Source organism: Geotrypetes seraphini, chromosome 9, assembly GCF_902459505.1.
Source record: "Geotrypetes seraphini chromosome 9, aGeoSer1.1, whole genome shotgun sequence".
In the NCBI taxonomy this organism is placed as follows: Eukaryota; Metazoa; Chordata; class Amphibia; order Gymnophiona; family Dermophiidae; genus Geotrypetes; species Geotrypetes seraphini.
This window is the reverse complement of record NC_047092.1, coordinates 80951976-80975855: the sequence shown is the minus strand read 5'-3', so window position 1 is coordinate 80975855 and position 23880 is coordinate 80951976. Positions and strand designations below refer to the sequence as shown.

The window sequence follows — 23880 nt, the reverse complement described above, 5'->3', positions numbered from 1 at the left end:
ATGAGAATTCCTTATGTTCTCCTATACTGGGCTGAAAAAGTAAACCAACACAATTAAAGAGACTTCTTGCATTCCTACTTTGTTTCATTTGCTTAATTATTATGAAGAAGAAAAAAACAGAGATTCTTCCCAAGGCTTAATACAGGATTATAAAATTAAAGACAGTTACAAGATTCAGAATAAGTACAATCCAGCCCTCTACCATATTCCTAAACCCAATGGTCAAACTAGCTGACCTTTCTGTATCCTGGGCCTCTAGGGGGTTTTCCATTCCTTCAGCCTTAACGTAATAAGTTCTATATATTGCTTCTCAGGACCTCTCAAAGTTTTAATATAAAGATTGAAAAACAATTTTATACAAGCACATTGGGATCACACATTCATACGTCAAATATTTGATAATTATTATCAAAGTACATTTAAGAGATCAAACTCTCTTTCTCTACCAAGCAATGGTATGCCAGATCACTCTTTCTGTGAGCCAGACTAAAAATCATTTGGTATTAATTAAAGCCACGAGGCTTTTAAGCGTGAAACAGAACAAAAAAAACAAAGAGAGAGAGTGAAAAAGATTAATATCTCTACAAAAATGTGTTATATATATACATGTACCCAATTTCCCTTATGATCTTGCTTAATCCATCAATTCACATAAATGCTAAATATTATTATGATCATTCTTACTATTAATCCCCAGTGTTTTTCTGGCCTTGGCTGTAATCCATATTCATATTTTTATATCTTTGCACCTAACTTTTCATAGGCTTTTAATTGGGCATCGGCCCTATCTTCCACAAGTGCATTACTAACTAGATTTACCCAGAATCATATGAAAAGTAGGTGTCTTACATGTAGAAAATCTACAACATATTCAACAAAAATACTTTGCATACTATCGATTCCAGTACGGCCTGCCAGACCCTAGTGCCCTTTGTCCGATAGCACCACTCAGAGCAAACATGAATAATAAAGACAACAGGGGGGACTACATATTTTTTCATTTTATTTTTATTTATTCAATTTTCTATACCGTTCTCCCAGGAGAGCTCAGAACGGTTTACATGAATATGATGCGAAAGGAGAACAGCAAGGAATTCATTCAGTCTCTCTGCTATGCCCTTAACCTCCCTGAGTGCCCCCTTTGCTCCTTGATCATCCAATGGTCCCATGGATTTCCTCACAGGTTTTCTGCTTCTGAGGTACCAAAAATAATTGTTACTATGAGTTTTTGCCTGTTTGGCAAGTTTCTCTTCATATTCTTTCTTAGCTTTCTTTATCAGTGCTTTGCATCTAACTTTTCAGTTCTTATATCTTATTTTCTTCATTTGGATTGGATCTTTTTTTTTCCATTTTTTACAGGATGTTATTTTTGGCTCTAATAGCCTCTTTCACTTCACCTTTTAACCATGCTGGCTCTCGTTTCCTCTTCTTTCCATCTTTGTTAATACGTGGAATATATCTGGTCTGGTCATCCACAATGGTATTTTTAAATAACATCCATGCCTGGTTTCCAGTCCTAGCCTTTGTAATTGATCCTTTTAGCTTCTTTCTAACTATTTTCTTCACTTTACCATAGTCGCTGTTTTGAAAATTAAATGCCGCTACAGTAGATTTCTTTTGTGATGTCAGTCCAGGTATCAACTCATATTTGATCACATTATGATCACTGTTTCCCAGCTAACCCAACACATAATAATATAAGAACTGCCATCTCCGGATCAGACCCATGGTCCATCGAGTCCGGCAATCCGCACACGCGGAGGCCCAGTCAGGTATACACCTGATGTAGTTTTAGTCACCCATATCCCTCTATGCTTCTTGTAAGGAGATGTGCATCTAATTTGCCTTTGAATCCTAGCACAGTGGATTCCTTAATAACCTCCTTTGGGAGAGCATTCCAGGCGTCTACCACTCGCTGCGTGAAGCAGAACTTCCTGACATTTGTCCTGGACTTGTCCTCCCTTAGCTTCAAACCATGTTCTCTTGTCCGTGTCACGTTGGACAATGTAAATAATTTATTTTCCTGCTCTATTTTATCGATGCCTTTCAGTATTTTGAACGTCTCAATCATGTCCCCTCGCAGCCTCCTCTTCTCAAGGGAGAACAGTCCCAGTTTCTTGAGTCGTTCCTCATATTTCAAGTTCTCCATACCTCTTATTAGCTTCGTTGCTCGTCTCTGCACCCTCTCCAGCAGTTTTATATCCTTCTATAGGTTGGGAGACCAATGTTGGACACAGTATTTCAAGTGTGGTCTGACCATTGCTCTATAAAGCAGCATTATGACTTTCTTCGATCTACTCGTGATTCCTTTCTTTATCATGCCTAACATTCTGTTTGCTTTCTTTGCCGCTGCCGCGCATTGTGCCGATGACTTCAGGGTCCTATCTATCAGTACACCCAGGTCCTTTTCTTGTTCGCTCTTACCCAGAGTTGCGCCTGACATTCTATACTCGTGTTCCTTATTCTTACTACCTAAATGCATTACTTTGCATTTCTCCACGTTAAACTTCATCTGCCATTGCTCTGCCCATTTCTCTAACTGATACAAGTCGCTCTGGAGTTCCTCGCTATCCTCCTGCAATCTGATTGCCCGGCATAGCTTTGTGTCGTCTGCAAACTTAATGATCTCACTGGATATTCCGTCTTCCAGGTCATTGATATAAATATTAAATAGGATCGGCCCAAGTACCGAGCCCTGGGGTACACCACTAGTCACTTTCTCCCAGTCTAAGAACTTCCCTTTATGCCCACTCTCTGCTTTCTGTTTTCCAGCCATTTGCCTATCCACCTTTGTATATCTCCCTCTATTCCATGGCTTTGTAGTTTCCTGAGAAGTCTTTCATGTGTAACTTTGTCGAACGCTTTCTGGAAGTCCAAATATATTATGTCCATCGGCATTCCACTATCAATTTGCTTGTTCACGGTCTCAAAAAATTGAAGTAAATTCGTTAAACATGATTTCCCTTTCCTGAACCCATGTTGACTGGGTTTCAGCAAGTCGTTTGTATCTAAGTGCCGGACTATGCTATCCTTGATCAGTGCTTCAACCATCTTTCCAGGGACAGACATAAGGCTCACAGGTCTGTAGTTGCCCGGTTCTCCTCTCAATCCTTTTTTGAAAATTGGCGTGACGTTCGCTATCTTCCAGTCGTCTGGTATCTGTCCAGTTCTGATTGTCAGATTGGCAAGTTTTTGCAATAACTCTCCAATTTCAACCTTCAATTCCTTTAAGACTCTCGGGTGAATTCCATCCGGTCCAGGGGATTTGTCACTTTTAAGTTTGTCGATCTGGTAGTATATCTGGTCCAACTTCACTTCACTGTGGTGAGGCTGTCTTCTATTACTCCACTAAACACTTTCACTGCTTCTGGTATTTTTGCGGTATCCTCCTCCGTAAAGACGGACGCAAAGAAGGAATTTAGTTTGTCTGCAATTTGTTTATCTTCCTTGATGTACCCTTTTCTTCCCTGGTCGTCCAGGGGTCCCACCGCCTCTTTTGCGGGTTTTTTCCCTTTCATGTATCTAAAGAAGGGCTTGAAGTTTTTTGGCCTCTTGCGCTATTTTTTCCTCATAGTCCTTTTTGGCATCCCTCACCGCCTTGTGACATTTCTTTTGATCATCTTTATGTTTTTTCCATGGTTCGGTTGTTTTCATGTGTTTCCATTTTTTGAAAGAGTCCTTCTTTTCTTTTATGGCTTCCCTCACCTGTCTGGTAAGCCATGCTGGTTCTCCCTTATCTTTTGTTCTCCCTTCTTTGGAAATCCTCGGAATGTGGAGATTTTGTGCTTCTGTGATAGTATTTTTCAGTAGGGACCATGCCTGGTCTACCGTTCCAAGTTTGTCCACCTTTTTCTTGAGTCGTTGTTTCACCATGGCTCTCATGCGATCGTATTTGCCCTTTTTAAAGTTTAAGGTTGTGGTTAAGGTTTTGGCATGTTTTCTATTCCTGATGTCAAGCTTAAAGTTGATCACATTGTGATCACTCGTCCCTAGCGGTACCGTAACTTCTACTTCTTTTGTCGGTCCCGTAAGACCATTTAGTACCAAGTCCAGAGTGGCGTTGCCTCTTGTCGGCTCTTTTACCATTTGTTCCAGGAAGCAATCCCCTAGCGCCTCCAGGAACTTGGCCTCCTTGCCGCAGTTGGAGGTTCCTAGTTTCCAGTCTATCCTTGGGAAATTGAAGTCTCCCAATATTATTACATTGCCCTGTACTATGCTTGGCATTTCACTAAGGACCAAATCTAAAATATCTCCCCCTCTTTTCGATTCCTGGACCAGTTGCTCCAAGAAGCAGTCACTTATGATGTCTAGGAATTTTACCTCCCTAGCACTCCCTTATGCAATATTTAACCAGTCAATGTTGGGGATAATTGAAATCACTCATTACACAAGACATCAAAAAAACTTTTTCGGAATCATCTGACAATACAGCACATTTTTCTAAATCAGTTTTTCAAGCTGATTTCAGATCTGTTATTGTTTTTGTTTTTTTCAGCCACGTAAACTTTTAAAGTTATGACTAATGTTAGTTTATAGCGTTTTAGCGTATAGGGTTTTAAGAACTGCAGCATCAACTATAAGAAATGTTGCAGTATATTGCTTCTAGTAAATTCTTCATATTCTCATAAGACTCCTTTATATGAGCAGAATGGGCAATTGGTATACTTGGTTTGGAATTTCCGTTGTGTAGAATCAATGAAGATACGCCATTCATCTGGACAATGCACTTGTAACAAACTGTTGAAGAGCCCATTGATGTCATGACAAAAGCACAATGAACCATTTACAGTGAAGAATGGTGTTAAGTTATGATTTCTTTTTCTGTAATGAGTTATATTAGCATCTTTTGCAAGCAAGTGCTTTTTCTTAAGCCTTGAAGCAAGAAGTTCTGCTTTTTCTTTTGAAAGATTTAGATCACAAATAAGATCATTGAGCTCAGCTTGTGTAATGGTCTCTGGTTCTGAATCTTCATCATTCATATCAGGATCAGATAATTCTGGATTGCGACCAGCTGCTGCATTATCTTCACAATCCTCATATGTTCCACAGAAGCAAGTCCATCTTGTGGAGATACAGGGACAGGCAGTGAGTCATCATGAGGATCAGGCCTAATAGCAGAATCCAGAGTAGGATATATAATTTTGTGCTTAGTTTTAGCTGAGAATCTACTTGTGTTCACAAGGCGGATATATAATTTTGTGCTTAGTTTTAGCTGAGAATCTACTTGTGTTCACAAGGCAAAAGCAACAATCTTTAATATGGTCTCGTGGTTCCCTCCATATCATTGGGATTGCAAATTACATTGCTGCCTTTTGTTGATTGAGCCATTTACGATGTCCATTGAAACAAGACTTATCCTGGTCACCCAGTAGACAGCCAAAGTGCAATTTGTATACCTTCTTCAGATCTACGGTAATTGGACGATGACATGCTTTTGTTGTGAATGAACCACAGACATAGCAGAAACATCTGGATGATTAGTACAATGTCTTGGCATGATAAAGACTGATATTAATCACCGTAAATAATGTCTAGCATAAAAAAAACAAGACGACTCTCGTTATGCATTTATCGTATAAACACATGATATATCGCCCAATTAATGTTTATAATTATATATAATGTCCTTCATCACAAAAATGTGACATGCTATTGAAAAACGAAACACAGATTTGAAATCGGCATGAAAAATACTACCAACCCCACCAACATTAACTTTGATGAAAATGATGTGTTGACCTATGTTATTATATTGTTGTTCAATTTGCTAGCTTCCTTAATCTCTGAAAATATTTCTTCACCTATCTGCTCATTCAGTCCTGGGGGATGGTAGTATAACTCTACCTTTATATTTCTTCTTTTCACATATTGAATGTCTATACACACTTTTATCTATTTCACACAGAATGTTGCTTTTGTTTAATTCAATTCTCTCTTTAACATATGATAACCCTCCCCCCTCCAATTTGATCTACTCTATCCTTGCAATCTAATTTGAACCCAGGTAATAATATCCCTTTGATTGTCCTCCTTCCACCAGGTCTCTGAAATGCCTATTATATCTACATCATCATTCACTGCTATATACTGAACTCTCGTGTATTAGTTTTTTTAACTTCAAATTTGAGTCTTTCACTTTGCCTTCCTCTTAAACTGTCCTGGCTTTCTTTTACCATTATTGAAACCTCTCTATTAGGACTCCCTAAATCTCCTGTTTCAATAGTATCCTTCAAGGATACTTTACACTGATCCATCCGCTCCTGGTTGACTATCGGCTGTCCTCCCCATCTCAATTTAAAAGCTGCTCTATCTCCTTTTTAAAAGTTAGCACCAGCAACCTGGTTCCATCCTGGTTAAGATGGAGTTCATCCTTTCTGAACAAGCTTCCCCTTTCTCTGAAGGTTGCCCAATTCCTAACAAACCTTAATCCCTCATCCCTACATCATAGTCAAAACCACGCATTGAGACTTCGGAGCCCCTCCACTTCATGGGTGCTGTTCTTGGAACTGGGAGCATTTATGAAAATGCTATTCTACAGGGTCTGTATTTTAGCTTTCTACCTAAGAGCCTAAATTTGACTTTCAGAACCTCCGTCCCACATTTTCCTACATGCACCAAGATACTAAACTAAACTACCTTAGGTTTGTATACCACATCATCTCCACATTCGTAGAGCTCGGCACGGTTTACAGGAGATGGAATAGAAAGGAACTACAATGAAAGGTAGAGGTTTACAGGAGATGGGAAAGAAAGGAGCTACAATGAAAGGTTAGAGGACCAAGTATGAAGAGTTTTTTGAGGGCTTAGGGTGTCATACATGGAAAAAGAATCAGATTTTTGAGAATAGCCAGGTCTTCAGATGTTTGCGGAAAAGTTGGAGGGAGCTCATGTTCCGTAGAGGGGAGGAAAGGTTGTTCCAGAGCTCGGTGATTCTGAAGGGAAGGGAGGTCCCTAGTATTCCTTTATGGGAGATGCCTCTTACTGAGGGGAAGGATAGTTTTAATTTATGGGTGGATCAGGTGGTATTAGGATTTGAGGAGTTCCAAAAAAGAGGGATACATGGAGGGAGGATCCCATGTAGGATTTTGAAAGCTAGACAGGCGCAGTTGAAGTGGACCCTGACAATTATCAGTATCCAGTGAAGCTTGGACAGAAGTGTAGAGACATGGTCAAATTTACTTTTTGTGAAAATCAGCTTGGCCGCGGCATTCTGAATCCGCTGGAGTCTATGAAGGTTTTTCTTAATTAGGCTTAAGTAGATAGAGTTGCAATAGTCTAATCTGGAAAGGATGATGGATTGGACAAAGACGGTAAAGTGATTTTGATGGAAACAGGATCTAACTTTCCTCAGCATGTGAAGGCTGAAAAAGCATTTTTTTACCAAGGAATTGAGGTGGTCATTGAAGGACAATGTAGAATCAATAGTGATGCCCAGAACATTGCTTGAGAACTCAAGCAGCAGAGTGGAGCCAGAGGGCAGAGAGAAGGAGGAGGGTAGTTGGTTAAGTTTTGGACCAAGCCAAAGGAGTCTTGTTTTGGACTCGTTTAGTTTCATTTGAACAATACGGGCCCAGGATTGGAGGTTCGTTATACTGGAGGCTATGTTCTCAGAAAGTTTGGTGAGGTTCGAATCAGTTTCCAGGAGGACGAGGATGTCGTCAGCATAAGTGTAAATAGTTTCAAGGGGGGATAGGTGGAGGAGTTTTAGGGAGGTCATGTAAATGTTGAAAAGGATGGGAGATAGAGGTGAACATAATGGTTTCCAGGGGGAGGATGAGGTGCCATTCATGTTGACAGCGTAAGAACGAGAACGTAGGAATTTTGAGAACCAGTCAAGGACTGTGGAATTAATACCTATCTCAGAGAATTGGTATACGAGAATGTCGTGATGGACAACGTCGAAAGCGGCGGAAAGGTCGAATTGTAGGAGAACGGCAAACGTATTTCGAGAATGAAGTTGTTGAACCTTTGAGATCAAGGAGGTCAATAGGGATTTGGTGCTGAAGGGAGAAGAATAGAGAATCTCTCTAAGTATGATGAGAGTTGGGTAGATATGATAGACTCTAGCATCTTGGTTAAGAGAGGAATATTTGCTATTGGGCGATAGCTGGATGGTGTGGAAGGGTCTAGGTCAGATTTTTTCAGTAGAGGGGTCAAGGCAATATGACCCATTTCTGGGGAAAAAAGGCCCGAATGTAGGGCGGAGTTTATCAGTTTGGTAATAGCAGAGATGGCCAATGTGGGATAGCCGCTTCCTCCCCAGCACTATCTAAATTCCTATCTAAGTGGCGCGTGAGGTCTGCCATAGGTTAGCGGGCTTGATGGAACTTTAGTCTGTCCCATTATGGCAATTCTTATGACCTGTCCCTGGCCAGTTCCAAAGACCTTTACCAAGTCCTCATCCTTCCTGATATATCTGCTGTTTTGACACTGGTGATGATCATTATAATCCTTGATTAGCTGTTTTTACTTGGATTTCATGGATCTGTTCTTTCTTGGTTTTCTTAGCATTCTCATCACATGTACAATGTCTGTGTGGATCCTTATACTATCTGTTGGTGTACCTCAAGACTCTGTCTCGGGACCTCTTATCTTTCTGTGTCTGAATTAAAAAAAAGCCTGGGATAGGCACATAGAATCTCTTAGAGAGAAGAAGAGATAATGGGTTACTGTGGATGGACAGACTTGAATGGCCATTTGGCCTTTTTTCTGCCATCATGTTTCTATTTATTTCCCCAGTGCTCTCATCTTCTGCCATGGTTTTCAGTACAATATTTTCACTGAGGACTCCCAGATCTACCTCTACAATACATGAATTTCACCAGGAATCCAAGGCCAATTCTCAGCCTGCTTGTTTGACTTTTCCTGGATGTCCCATTGCCATCTGAAATTGAACATGGCCCTCTAAACACACCTCTTCTCTTCCCTCATTCTATATTTGCACGGATAAATAAATAAATGTATATATGTGTTCAGTTTTAATTGAGTTTACATTAATAAACTTGTTGATTCCAAGGTTGACATGCACAGTCCCACTCCCCACTTACTTTCCTTTTCTTGGGATGCTCTGTGTGACATTCGTGTCATGAGTAAAGCGTCTCCTTAATCTCTGCATGCAGAATGCTCTGGATTCCATCTCTAAAGCCACTCTCAGCAGACTCCCTTTTAAGGGGCAGTTGTTGTTCGGAAAGGGTCTGGATGATCTTATATCTTGTGTGGTAGACCGCCAACCCAAGACTCTGCCTGACTGCAGACCAGAACCTCTAAAGACCCGGTTCACTCTAATTTTCATGGCTCCAGTTGGTCTCAGTAGTATTCCAATTCCACTTCACAGAGATTCTTCCAGAATTACAGGCAGAGGTTTTCCAGACTCAGATGCAATCAGTCTTCAGCACCCCATGCTGTCCACTCCGCCAAGAATTCACAATGATGCCAGGTCAGAGGCGGTCTTTCTCAGGATAGGGAGCCAACTCGGACTTTCTAAAGGCCTGGGTTCAGATTACTTCTGGCTGCTGGGTTCCGGAAGTCATCCAGAGTGGCTACAAGCTGGAATTCGTCCAGACTCTTAACAGATTGGTTTGTGGACTCTCCCAGACTCTTAACAGATTGGTTCGATTTGTGCACTCTCCCGTGGGACACCACGGTCAAACTCTTAGGCGTAATCCTAGATGACAAACTTTCTTATCACCAGCACATTAGCTCAGTGGTCAAAATATGATTTTATAAGTTAAAAATTATCCATTCAATTCCAGCTCTTTTAGATCAAAAATCAATCAACATCCTCAATCACTCTCTAGTTATAACACATCTGGATTACTGTAATTCCCTTTAAACAAAAAAGAAATTGGACATCTATAGATAATGCAAAACACTGTGGTTAAACTCATCTACAAGGCAAAAAAATACGAACAGGTTACCCCTCTCCTGAAACACACATACTGGTTGCCCATACACCATCGCATCTCATTTAAAATTTTACTCCTTTTCTTCAAAACAAAACAGGCAAACGGTCCAGTTTTCATTGACAGACTATCAATTCCTTACTCAACATCACGACCTTTATGATCTTCCCAACAAAATCTCGTTTTGATTCCCTCACTTCGCCATATATTTTAACGATACCACATGGAAAACAATGTTCTCTGTAGTCGCCTCCACTTTATGGAACACACTTCCAAGCCATATCAGTAATGAATCCTCCTTACCCATATATATAGGATGAATCTAAAGACTTTTCTATTTAAGGGTGCCTTCACTCCTTAAGAACTCTCTTTCTAGGTAGTGCAGAACTTCACCCTTCCCCCCTTATTGTGTAAACCCATTTGACTTTTTTTTCTTTTATTTTAATATGGCATTTATTTCTTTTCTCCCCTTTTGTGCCTCTGTTTCAATTGCTCTACTGATTATATGTCCTAATACGATTTTTTTTTTTTAATCCCCCTACATTTGTAACAATTTTTATTCTTGTGGAAACCACCTAGACATAATGACCAGCGGGCTATCAAATATTTAATAAACTTGACCAGGAAAAAGTGACCTGAGTGCAAGCCACTGTGAAAAGACTGCTAGATGTTTAGGCCATAGAGCCTGTGGCGCCTGAAGACTCGGGCTCGGGCAGATCTCCATATACTTCATTGTACCAAAGAAAGGCTCCGATGATTGGAGACCTCTTCTGGACCTTACTCACATAAATGCAACACTTGGGGTCCCACATTTTCTTATGGAGATGGTTCAATCTGTCATAGCGGCGGTCACAGCAGGAGAGTTCCTGGAGTGTCTAGATCTGACAGAGGCCTACTTACATATTCCCATTTTTCCAGACCAGGAGAGTTCCTGGAGTGTCTAGATCTGACAGAGGCCTACTTGCATATTCCCATTTTTCCAGACCACAGAAAGGGCCAGATTCTCAAAATTTTAATGAGGTTGCTAAAATGGTTGCAGACGGTTTAGCCTTCATGTATTTTAGCGGCCGATAATCATAACGGCTTATCGTGGTCTTTAGCGAGCTTTCTAGCAGTCTCCAATACTGCCATGCAAATAGGCTCTTGAATATTGAAATTAGTACTCCGGTGTTTTCTTAAAAATTGCTGAGTTATTCTCCAAGAGTAGTGTCAGCTTTTGGCAACAAAAATCAGTGACTGTTCCGGAGGTGCCAGTAAAGTGACAGCACTGTTAAAAGTGCATCTTGTGGCGTGTGTTTTGACTGTGGCTAATGAAAAAAAATAAAAAATTACAGGAAGAATCATAAATTGTCTTTTTTTATTTTATGGTCAAAACGATTTTTATTGATGATAAAAGATTACAGCACAAAGAAAGACAACAAATATAAACCAGATCAACAAAACAAAAACCAATTTCATCAGTTTCAGAGCACAACCATTACAATACAACTCTCCCCGCCTCAGAAACAAAAAGGAGAAAACAACTCCCTCCCCCAAACTAACTCCTTCTGCCTCCCAACCCTTGGTCAGCAACATAGCCAATAAGAACATAAGAATTGCCGCTGCTGGGTCAGACCAGTGGTCCGTTGTGCCCAGCAGTCCACTCCCGTGGCAGCCCTTAGGTCAAAGACCATTGCCCTAACTGAGACTAGCCTTACCTGCGGACGTTCCGGTTCAGCAGGAACTTGTCTAACTTTGTCTTGAATCCCTGGAGGGTGTTTTCCCCTATAACAGCCTCCGGAAGAGCGTTCCAGTTTTCTACCACTCTGGGTGAAGAGAAACTTCCTTACGTTTTTACGGAATCTATCCCCTTTAAACTTTAGAGAGTGGCTTCTCGTTCTCTCTACCTTGGAGAGGGTGAACAACCTGTCTCTATCTACTAAGTCTATTCCCTTCATTATTTTGAATGTTTCGATCATGTCCTTTCTCAGCCTCCTCTTTTCAAGGGAGTAAAGGCCCAGTTTCTCTAGCCTCTCACTGTACGGCAACTCCTCCAGCCCGTTAACCATTTTAGTCACTCTTCTCTGGACCCTTTCGAGTAGTACCGTGTCCTTCTTCATGTATGGCGACCAGTACTGGACGCAGTATTCCAGGTGGGGGCATACCATGGCCCGGTACAGCAACATGATAACCTTCGATTAACAATGAAAGCTAGCCAAGGCCCTGATTCCTTAGAGACCTTGGCTCTCCAGGAAGAGAAGGGGGGAAAGCCACAGAACTCAACCAAACAAATGAAAGAAAAAAGAGAGAGAGAGAGAATAAGAAAAAAAAAACCCTTCCACAGCAGCAACCCCGAATCAAAAACGAGCAAGGAATAATCCATACATCCCAAGTGAATCCAGCGCAAACCGCCACCCTGTCATCTAGCCTCAAAAAGAGTTGAGCACTAAGCTACGTGCTCGGTGGAGCATGAAATAAATATAGAGTCCCCAAATATTCCAAAAAGGATTTTTAAATTTAAAGGAAGTATGCACCTGTTTCCCTTTCCATCAACATGAGAGCGTGGAGGCAATTCTGCGAAGTCCAAAAGGAAGAGGGATCTGTGACGGTCCAAACCCGAAGAATCATCCTTTTGGCCAACATCCCAACCTTCCGAACAAAAAAATGCTAGTGAAAACGATTACGAAGACGAAAAGCCTCATCAGTAGGTGTGTCCCTAGGGGAGAAGACCCCTCCCAGGACCCTCCAATTATGTATTTGACAAGCTCAGCTGTGTGTGTTGGGGGAGAGGGTTTGGAGCCCATGAGGATAGGCAGGGAGAGACCCCCAGCACTAGGCTTATGTGGAAAATTTATTTGAAGTGCCAAAGGTCCTCAGTGGCTGTTAGCAGCGCAGCAGGGTTGCGGCACAGGGGTTCCTTCCCTCAACAGGCGCTCCGACCAGATGAGGACGCAGATTTGGACCAGGAGTTCTGTTATGAACTGGGAAGATAGGAAGTTTGATTCCATGCCACTTTTATCCCAGTATGAAGTCTCCCTGGTTAAACTTGTTTCCGTGCAGGAGGACAGCGGTCAAGAGGTGATGGTGAAACTGGATCAGGGGGAAGACCCTACAGTGTCCCGTTGTTCAGGGTCTCTTCAGTTTTGAGCGTTATTGCCACTTTGCTGCAAGAGCTAAAGCTGGAAGTTTCATCAGCTGCTTCTTCTTAGTGCTCAGTTATGAACAGTTCTGTGGCTCCAACCGTGTTCTTTCCCTCACATCCAGACATCACTATACTGGTCATTGACTAATGAGAGTTGCCAGAAGGATCCCTTCAAGTGACTAAAACTATAGTCAAGCTCTATCTGTTGATGTCAGATTTCCAGCAGCTGTTTGTGTGGCCAAAAGTGAACTTGCTGGTGGCACAGGTCACTAAACGAACCTCCCTCCCTAGTGAAAGAGGGGGTGATGTTAAAGGATCCTCAGGACCTCAAATGCTCCTCAAGCGTCACTTTGAAGCTTTAGCCCTAGGGATTAAGGCAGAAGACACGTCTTCCTTTGTGGCACATGTTTGTCACACTCACCTGTCTTAGGCCTCTGAAGCGATAGATGGGGAAGATCCACAGAAGCGCCTCTCTGGGTGAATTATATTGCTGATGCTGTGTATGATCTCATCAGAGTTATGAGCAGGTCTCAAGTCTTCTATCTCCACCCAATGGATGCTCTGGATCAGAGAGTGGGCAGGAAATGCTACCTCTAAAGCCATGCTAAGCAGGCTTCCATTTCAGGGGCAAATGCTCTTTGGCAAGAACCTAGATGACCTGATGGCCAGTGTCAGACAGCAGACCCCTGATGGCCTGGAGTTTGGGTCAGGACAATTTTTGAGGTTCCCAAAGATTTTTAACATATATGGGAGGCCGAAAAGTGCAAAGACTCTTTCAGGGATCATATCAGAGATTCAGCGGGGGCAGCAAACAGCAAGTCTCAGGCTCTTGCACTTCACCAGCCACTAAGAACCTGCAAGTCTTGTTTGATACAGCCTTGGACCAAGTGTTTCTTCAAGAGCCACACAGACTGAAACTCCAGAAGCATATTTTGGAGCTACTACAGAGGCTGGCTTCCATGGCGTGGCAGCATGTGCAGGTCCTGGGGTCAATGTTGCTGACCATAAGAGGTAGTTTCTTGTGCCAGAACACATATGAGACCTCTCCAAGACTCTTCTCTCACACAGGTCCCCTCTGTCAACCTCTACAATAGCTACTCCCCTGGCTACCTACAATGAAGGATGGCTGAGGCCAGCTGCCCTTTCCAGAGGCATGCTTCTTTACACCTCCTGGGAGATATTAATGACTCGATGCAGCCTTTATCCCAGTACAAGCAGGCAGCCTATTCTACATGTGGGTGACATCATCCACAGAGCCCGGATGCGAACAGCCTCGCAAGCAGACTTGCTTGTAGAAAACTCAGAAGTTTTGAGTCTGCCACACTGCGCATGAGCGAGTGCCTTCCCGCCCAGCACAGGGCACGTCTCCTCTGTTTTCCATGGAACCGAGAAGTCTGTCTTTGATGCTCTGTGCCAAACTTAGTTCGCTTCGTGCTTTCTCTCATCGCGGCTTGTGTTTTATTTTACTTATTACTGTGTCGCTGTACTTTTCTTTTGGTTATTTTCTTTTTTTTTTTTATTATTTTTCGTCGACTGACTGACAGGACCTGCCGCACGCCCTCAGCCTGCGGGCTTCGACTTTGCGGAGGCTATCTTTCCTTCTATGTCCCGGCTTCAAGAAGTGTAGCCAATGCCAGCGTATGATCTCCCTCACTGACCCACACCGTTGGTGTCTTCAGTGCCTGGGACCTGACCATTGTCTGAAGTCATGCGTTCGCTGTGCTACCCTTCAACCTCGAGCCCTCAAACATCGTTGAGTTCAAGTGGAGAAGATTTTCGGTATGGCAACCCCTACTTACACCCTCAACCTCGACCTCCGACTTGTTCAGGCCTGCTAAGGGGTGTCCTCCTGCCTCCACGACTCCGACCTCGAGTCTTAAAAGGCCTTCCTCGTATGGAACGTGCTCGACCTCGAGTAAATGTGCCAAGTCTTCTCCTGAGCTTCCCTCAAGTCAGAAACATCAGAAGACGATTCCAGCGGTGGTCCTCAAGCTACCTAAGCATCATTCCTTCAAGTCGAAGCATGCTTCTTCTGCCACCTCAAAGCCTTTAGCCTCAGCAAGTTGTCCAGTTTCAGACTCAGATCCACAATTGCAGGCTACCATCCAGGCCATTTTAGAGCAGGAATTTGTTCAGTTACTGACCAAATATAGTCCTGCCTCGACTCTGCTTCCTGCAGTCCTGCCTGGGCACTCGGCAGTCTCACAAGAGGTGAGTCCTTGCCTGTGCCTCAAGCTAAATCTACACATTCTATGCAAGGAGTCGAGTCTTTGCGAGTGTCTCGACTGGAATCTTCACACTTTATGCAAGAAGTCGAGTCTTTGCGAGTGTTTCGAGATTCCTCGATCCAAACCACTGAGTCTGTGGGGTTTCGATCTACATCTTCCAGCCCTATACCCTCACAAAAGGCGTTGCCCATTTCGAGGCATAGGGCAAAGTCTCCTCAACCTCGCATGAGACCTGCTTCCAGGCAACACTCCCATCGCCGGTCGAGGCCCTCATTGAGGCATTCATCGAGGCGCAGGTCCTCCTCCAGAGAGAAGCTTTTCTCATCCAGGCCTTCCAGCTCTTCGAGGCCTCCAACCCCTCAATTGAGGACACTCATCATAGAACCTAAGGGATCAGCTGATTCCAGTGCCTCGCCCCAGTCTGTCTATTCACTGGGATACCAGTACTCCAGAGAGGCTACACCTTTGTTCTCCACTCGAGGCGCCTCGAGGTAATCGAGTTCCTCTCGAGTCCATGCTCTGACGGATCAGTTGTCCTTTTCCTCCTTCCTCCGTCAAATGGCTGAAGACCTGGATCTTAAATTGGATGCTGGTTCCAAGTATTCTAAGGAGTATTTAGAGGAAATGAGTATGCCTCGGCCTCCTGTGGAGTCTCTCAAACTTCCTCTTAACAGGCTTCTGTCTCAAGCTTTCAAACGAAACCTGGAGACTCCTTATGCCATCCCTGTTCCAGGCAAGTTGGAATCGAGGTATAGAACTGTACATTGCAAGGGCTTTGAGAACTCCCAAATATCTCATCAGTCCCTTCTTGTGGAATCTTCATTAAAGAGGAGTCATCCTTCCAGGGTCTATGCTACCATATCTCCTGGCACAGAGGGCAGGACCCTGGACAAGTTTGGCTGTCATCTTTATCAAAATTTGATAATGGCTTCCAGGGTTTTAAATTATAATTTTATCTTTACTACTTATTTCAAGTATTTTATTGATATGCTCTCTAGTTTTTCTAAAGACCTTGGTCAACACAGGCTTTTAGAGTTTCAGTAAGTCATTGCTATTTTAGCACAACTTAGGTTTCACCTTCTTCAGTCATCTTATGATGCCTTTGAACTTTCATCTAGGGTCACTGCATTCTCGGTAGCGATGCATCACCGGGCCTGGCTTTGCACCATCGATATGGATCCTAACATTCAGGATCATCTGGCTAATATTCCTTGTTAGGGCAATGACCTCTTTGATGAATCAATAGAGGCCGCCAAAAAGAAGTTGTCTGAGCATGAGAAAACCTTTGCTTCCATAGTCAGACCTAAGCCTAAGCCAGACCTAAGCCTAAGCCAGCTCCTGCAAAGCCTTCTCGACTTCTTCCATCTTATCAGAGGCGTTATCCTCCAAGGGCAGCTCCGTACACTCGAGCACCCTCTAAGAAACAACAACAGCAGAAACAACAGAAACCTCAGCCTTCTGCTACACCAAAGGCTCATCAGCCTTTTTGACTGTATCACACAAAGCATAATATCCATCGTTCTACCTCTGTCCTCTCCTCTTCCCATAGGAGGTCGTCTCCATCATTTTTACCATCAATGGAAGATCATTACATCTGACCTCTGGATGCTGTCAATCAGGGAAGGATGCTCTCTTCATTTTTCACTCAGATTCCACTAGAGCTTCCTCCAAGAGAGTGTCCTTCCAATCCATCCCAGACCACCCTTCTTCTTCAGGAAGCTCAAGCTCTGCTTCTTCTCCGTGTCATTGAGGAAGTTCCCTTGGAACAGCAGAGCAGGGGTTTTTACTCCCATTACTTCCTAGTTCCGAAGAAGACAGGCGATCTGCGGCCCATACTAGATCTCAGGACTCTCAACAAATTTTTGGTTAAAGAAAAATTTTGCATGCTGTCCCTGGCATCCCTTTATCCCCTTCTAGATCAGAACGATTGGTTATGTTCTCTAGATCTCAAGGAGGCTTACACTCACATTCCTATTTATCCAGCCTCCCGTCAGTACCTCAGATTTCAGGTGGGGAATCTGCATTTTCAATAGAGTGCTACCCTTCAGCCTGGCATCATCTCCCAGATTGTTCACCAAGTGCCTAGTGGTGGTAGCAGCAACTCTGCGGAGCTATGGTCTTCAGGCATTCCCTTACCTAGTCGACTGGCTCATCAAAGATTCTACATCTCAGAGGGTTATTGTAGCGACCCAACGGACTACGTGGTTCCTACAAAGCTTTGGATTCGAAATCAACTTTCCCAAATCTCACCTTCAGCCCTTTCAGAATGTACAGTTCATCAGAGCTATCCTGGACACTAACAAGTTCAGAGTATTCCTTCCTCAACAGCATCTGGATGCTCTTCTTCAGGTGTGTCACAAAGTGTCTTCCCTTTCTTCACTCTCGGCGAAACACATGATGGTACTACTCATTCACATGGCCTCAACCTTTCATGTGACTCCTTTTACCAGACTTCACCTCAGAATTGCTCAATGGACCCTGGCATCTCAGTGGACGCAGGCTTGTGATCCTCTCTCTCAACGCATTACAGTCACTCCTTCGTTGAGAAAGTCTCTCCACTGGTGAATGCTTTCTTCCAATCTCTCCAGAGATTTACTGTTTTAGACACCCCCTCATCAGAAGGTCCTTGCGACAGATTCCTCGACCTATGCTTGGTGGGCTCACCTCGACGGTTTACGTACTCAAAGTCATTGGTCTAGCATGGATCGTCAGTGTTCTATCTATCTGTTGGAACTCAGCGATCTTCAATGCTCTCAAAGCTTTTCAACATCTTCACGACCAGGTAGTCCCCATTCGGACAGACAACCAAGTCACCATGTACTATGTCAACAAACAGGGAGGAATAGGATCTTTCCCTCTTTGCCAGGAAACTCTGAAGGTTTGGGATTGGGCAATCCTTCACAACACCTTCCTGAAAGCTGTCTACATTCAAAAAGAGAAAAACTGTCTGGCGGACAAGTTGAGTCGTCTTCTGCAACCTCACGAATGAACACTCAATTCCTCGCCTCTTCATCACATTTTTTTCTCAGTGGGAACTCCTCAGATAGATCTCTCTGCATCTCCCCACAACTACAAACTGCCTCAGTTCTGCTCCAGGATATACTCTCCTCATCGCCTCGAGGCAGATGCTTTCCTTCTGGAATGGACGAATCTGTTCCTGTATGTGTTCCCTCCATTACCTCTGATTCTCAAGACTCTTGTCAGCTCAAAACCGATCATGCCATCATGATTCTAATAGCTCCTCAGTGGCCCACGCAACCTTGGTACTCCCTTCTACTTCAACTCAGCGGCAGGGACCCATACCTTCTACTAGTTTTTCCGTCTCTGCTTACACAGAGTCAAGGATCTCTACTTCATCCCAACCTGCAGTCTTTACACTTGTCAGCTTGATACCTCTCAGCATAACTCCTCTTAAGTTTTCTCAACCTGTTAGAGATATTTTAGAGGCTTCCAGAAAGCCTGTTACTAGACAATGCTACTACCAAAAATGAACTAGATTTTCTACTTGGTGCCTCTCTCATAACAAGGAACCTCGAGATACCTCCTTGTCTTCCGTCTTGGATTATCTTTTGCACTTATCTAACTCTGGCCTCAAGTCTATATCCATTCGAGTCTATATTAGTGCTATTGCTGCTTTCCATAAGCCTATTGAAGGGAAACCCCTTTCTGCTGATCTTGTGGTTTCCAGATTTATGAAAGGACTTTACAATATCAAACCTCCTCTCGTGGTTTGGGATCTCAGTGTTGTTCTTTCTCAACTGATGAAGCCTCCTTTTGAACCAATGGATACGGCTCATCTCAAATATCTCACTTGGAAAGTGGTGTTTCTCATTGCTCTCACTTCTGCTTGAAGAGTCAGTGAGCTGCAAGCTTTAGTTGCTGATCCACCTTTCATATTTTTTCATCATGACATGGTGATCCTCCGTTCTCATCCAAAATTCTTACCTAAAGTGGTTTCAGAATTTCATCTCAACTAATCTATTGTACTTCCAGTGTTTTTTCCAAGGCCTCATTCTCATCCTGGAGAATCAGCTCTTCATACTCTGGACTGTAAAAGTGCTTTGGTCTTCTACTTAGAACGCACCAAACCACACAGATCTGCTCCTCAACTTTTTGTCTCCTTCGATCAAAACAAGTTGGGACATCCAATTTCTAAGCGTACCATCTCCAACTGGATGGCTGCTTGTATCTCTTTCTGCTGTGCCCAAGCTGGACTGCTTCTACAGAGTCGAATCACGGCCCACAAAGTCAGAGCCATGGCGGCTTCAGTAGCTTTCCTCAGATTCACTCCTATTGAGGAAATTTGCAAAGCTGCCACCTGGTCTTCGGTTCATACTTTCAGCTCTCATTATTGTCTGGATGTTTTCTCCAGACGGGATGGCCATTTTGGCAGAGAGTATTACAAAATTTATTCTCCTAAGTTGCCAACACTCCCTCCATCCCATTCTGGTTAGCTTGGAGGTCACCCACATGTGAGAATAGCTGCTTGCTTGTCCGGAGATAAAGCACAGCTACTTACCTTAACAGGAATTATCCAGAGACAGCAGGCAGCTATTCTCACAACCCACCCACCTCCCCTAGTTTTCTTCTCTGCTAGCTATCTGAACTGAGGAGACGCGCCCTGTGCTGCTTGGGAAGGCACTCGCACATGGGTGGTGCGGCAGATTCGAACCTTCTGAGTTTCCTACAAATAAGTCTGCTTGTGAGGCTGTCCGCATCCGGGCTGCATGGATGACGTCACCCACACGTGAGAATAGCTGCCTGCTGTCTCTGAATAGCATCTTTTACAATAAGTAACTGTGCTTTACAGTTAGGTGGCTCACTGCAACAGACACCAAGTCTGGGTGTTGGACTCCAGCTCAGCAGAAGTGGTCCATAAATTGCCTGTTACTCAGAGCCAATCATCTAGCGCTTTAGGCACTAGAGAAGTATCTAGAGGGCAAGGCAGTCAGTCTTCTCAGACAATGAGACGACAGTAGCATATGTCAAAAGGCAAGGAGACACCAAAAGTGTCTCGTTACATCTAGAAGTACAAATTATCTTCCAGTGGACAGAAGTTCACTTGGCAGGCTCTCTTGGCAAGGGTGGAGAATGTGCAGGCCAGCTCTCTCAGTGGGCAGACTCTTGTTCCAGGGGAATGGTCTCTGTCTTCACAGGCATTCAGCACCGTAGTTCAGCGGTAGGGGCCTCCACAAGATGGATCTGATGGACTCGGCAGTGAATGCCAAGTTGCCTCGTTTTTACAGCTGAAGATCCGATCTTGGAAGTGAGAGCCTTGCAAACCATGGTATGCGGACGTAGTTCATCTCTGGAGAGTCAATGGCCTTAGACTTCTGGTCCAAAAGGATCTTCTTACTCGGTGACTGTTCACTATCGAGAATCTGTAACACTTTGAGCTTACGATATGACTCTTGAGCGGGTGGCTGTGACAAACAAGGGCTGTTCGGATGTGGTCCTTACCATGTTGCTCAGAGTAAAGAAGCTGTCCACAATAGCAGCCTGTGCTAAGGGCTGGAAGTCCTTTCAGCACTAGTGTGCGGTGAAGAATGTAGAGTCCTGGCAAACTCCAATTTCGATAGTCCCAGACTTTTTGCAAGAGGGACTTCAGAATGGGCTCTCGGTAGGTTTTCTAATCTTGAGGGGTTTGAGGCTCCTTGGCCTCTCCCTCAGCTGTCCCCCAGTTCATTAAAAGAGCTCTGTTAGTGTGCCCTCTGGTGCATCCCCCCTTTCTGGAACTTTAACATCATGTTACATCGGCTCAGTACTGCTCCATATGAACCCTTACGGGAGGCTTCCCTCTCAGATCTTACAGTCAAGACAGTGTTCCTGATGGCTATTACATCAGTGAGACAGGTTTCTGAGTTACAAGCTCTTTCCTGGAGGGAGCCATTGCTTAGGTTTATGAAAGTAGGGCTCTCCTTACGCACAATCCGTCTTTCTTACTGAAGGTAGTCTTGGCCTTCCATATAAATCAGGAAGTCTGTCTTCTTTACGTCCTATAGGGTCTAAGAAAAAGAATAAAGTGTTGCATTTGCTGGATGTCAAGTGCTTCTTTGGTACCTCAAGGTTACCAATGAGTTTTGCCTTTCACATCACCTCTTTTGTTCTGACTTATCATGCCAAGAAAAGGAGACCAGAATCTAAAGCCTCAATTTCCAGATTGATTAAAATGGCCATTTCTTCTGCGTTTGTGGGCTGTGGTAAACAACCCCCGAATGCATTGAAAGCACACTCCACTAGAAAAGTTGCTGCCTTGTGGGCAGAGACCAGGGCTTTCTCGCCCGAGGAGATTTGTAGTTCGGCTACATACCTTCACCAGATTTTATAGGGTGGATGGGAAGGACACCGTTTTTTTGGCCTCCATCTTAAAGGCAGGCGCAGCGGGCCCACCCTAAACTCTGGAGACTGCTTTGGTACATCCCTAGCTTTCAGGACTATTAGACACATTGCACTAAAAAGAAAGATTAGGTTCTTATCTCGGTAATCTTCTTTCTTGTAGATGTGTCTAGTGGTCCTGAAATCCTGCCCTGTATATAGGTTTTGCCTGCCTTCTGCCTTAGGATAAATCTGAATTTGAAGAATTTTCTCTCTCTGAGGAACTGAGAGAAAAAAAATAAAACAAAGATGATGCATGACTATACAGTCTGGCTTAAGTCGTTGCTTGATAGCAGGTTATGTGAGCTCTATACATAATTAGTTCTGGTTGCACTTGTTTGGATGTTTTAATGTTATGTCCTATGTTACAGAGCAGAACAAAACTGTAGTTTCTGGGATTTTCCTCCTTCCTGTTAAATCTTTGTTACTGTGCTATTTGATTGCTTTTGTGCAAACTGAGGGGGCAGAAACAGGTCCCCAGGAAGGAGGTAGAGTTTGAAAACATGGTTGATAGTTTTCTGCAAGTTACTTGCTGGTTCATATACAAGACCCTTGTGTTCAGGACCACTAGACACATCTACAAGAAAGAAGATTACCGAGGTAAGAACCTGATCTTTCTATCTTGACTGCACAGCAGCATATTTGTCAAGCTCTGAAGCATAAGGACTGAGGGGCAGATTCTCAAAACTGAAATATGCCTTTAACATGCTCGCTAAACTGGTTCCAGCATGCATGTATTTTAGCGGCGGATTATGAATTGGCTTACTCTGATTTTTTCCAAGTTTTCTAGTAGTTTCCGATACTGCCATGCAAATGTAGTTCAACGAGGTCATTAATATTAAAATGAGCACTCCGAGTGATTCTCTATAGCCGAGTGATTCCCTAACCTCATTGTGCTACATTTGTGGCCAAAATTTTCAGACAGGTCTGAGCTGTCATTGCCTTACTTTCTGATTAGTACTTGAGTGTTGATTGACTCAGACACTGACAGGATAAAGTAAGGCTTGACAGCTCAGACCACTCCCTCCTGCGCCAAGCAATGCTCCCCCTCCTTGACACCCCCCGGCAGCAGGAGAGGTGCCTACTTCTTCATGCTGCTGAACAATGCCCCCTCAACACACACACCCTCCCAGCAGCTCCTGCCACCATTAAAAAAAAACATGCTACGGCTTCCCCCCACCTCCGACAACCTCCCAACTCCCTCCTCCTTACCTTGTTTACGATGGCTTGCCAGAGGGATGCCTACGTCCTCTGGCCAGCAGGCCCTCCTCTTCAAAATGGCGGGCTTTCCCCTCCCCGGTGCATCCTGGGGAGGGGAAGGCCCACCATTTTGAAGAGTTGAGCCTGCTGGCCAGAGGGAGTAGGCATCCCTCTGGCCAGCCATCATAAACAAGGTAAAGGGGAGAGGAGGGGGGGGCATCACAGGTGTGGGGGTTAGGGGTTGGTGCATTGCGGCGGAGTGAGTGGATATATCTGGGGAGGTTTCAGGGGGGCATTGCTTGGTGGCAGGAAGGAGTGCACATCTCTCCCGCTGCAGGGAGGTGTCAGGAGGGGACATTGTTTGACAGCGAGATGGAGTGGGCATTTCTCTCGCTGTGGAGGTGGGGGGCCTTGCTTGGTGGTGGGAGGAAGTGGGCATCTCTTCTGCATCTGGAGGTGGGGGGAGTGGGTATCCCTCCTGCCGATCTTTGATTTGGGTTTTTTTGTGTGTGTGTTTATTCTGCACATGTGCCGATCGCTATCACCAGCGATGGGCACATGCAAATTTAGCGAACCTTTGCTTTTATTCACCAACCTCATTTATATACGTGTTTTTTGGGAAATGGATTCGCCTTTTTGAAATTGCTACAGTAACAACTGTGGCAGTGGTCCATTGGTTTTAACTGCGAAGCTTTGAGAATCTAGCCCTGAGAGAGAAGAATTTAAAGAAAAGTCATCAGTCATTGGGAGGGTAAAATAAAGCATAAAGGCAACTGAGATGGTAATAGAAGGAAGAAAAGGACAAGAGCTGTAAGGTGGTGAAGAGAGAAGCAAGGGGGAAGCAGAATGGCCTAGAAACAGGATTTGCATTAATGGAAGTGATTTGGATAGTTTCAAAAGCCTTGGGGAGTATACAGAGCAAATTTTGAGATTGTACACATTGTACATGAGCCAGAGAAGGAAAGAAGTTGATTGATATTGAAAACACTTTTTCTTGACATCTAAAGAAGTTATCCAGAATTCTGGCCATCTGATCAAAATTTAAACCTAATAT

At 43.8% G+C, this 23880-nt stretch overlaps 1 protein-coding gene across 5 annotated transcripts in view; it reads left to right on the top strand.

Annotated features, from left to right (window-relative positions):
- The window catches only part of CNOT4 (CCR4-NOT transcription complex subunit 4), a 974933-nt gene that overhangs the window by 413730 nt on the left and 537323 nt on the right, over positions 1-23880 (top strand). The gene's annotated exons all lie outside the window — the stretch shown is intronic.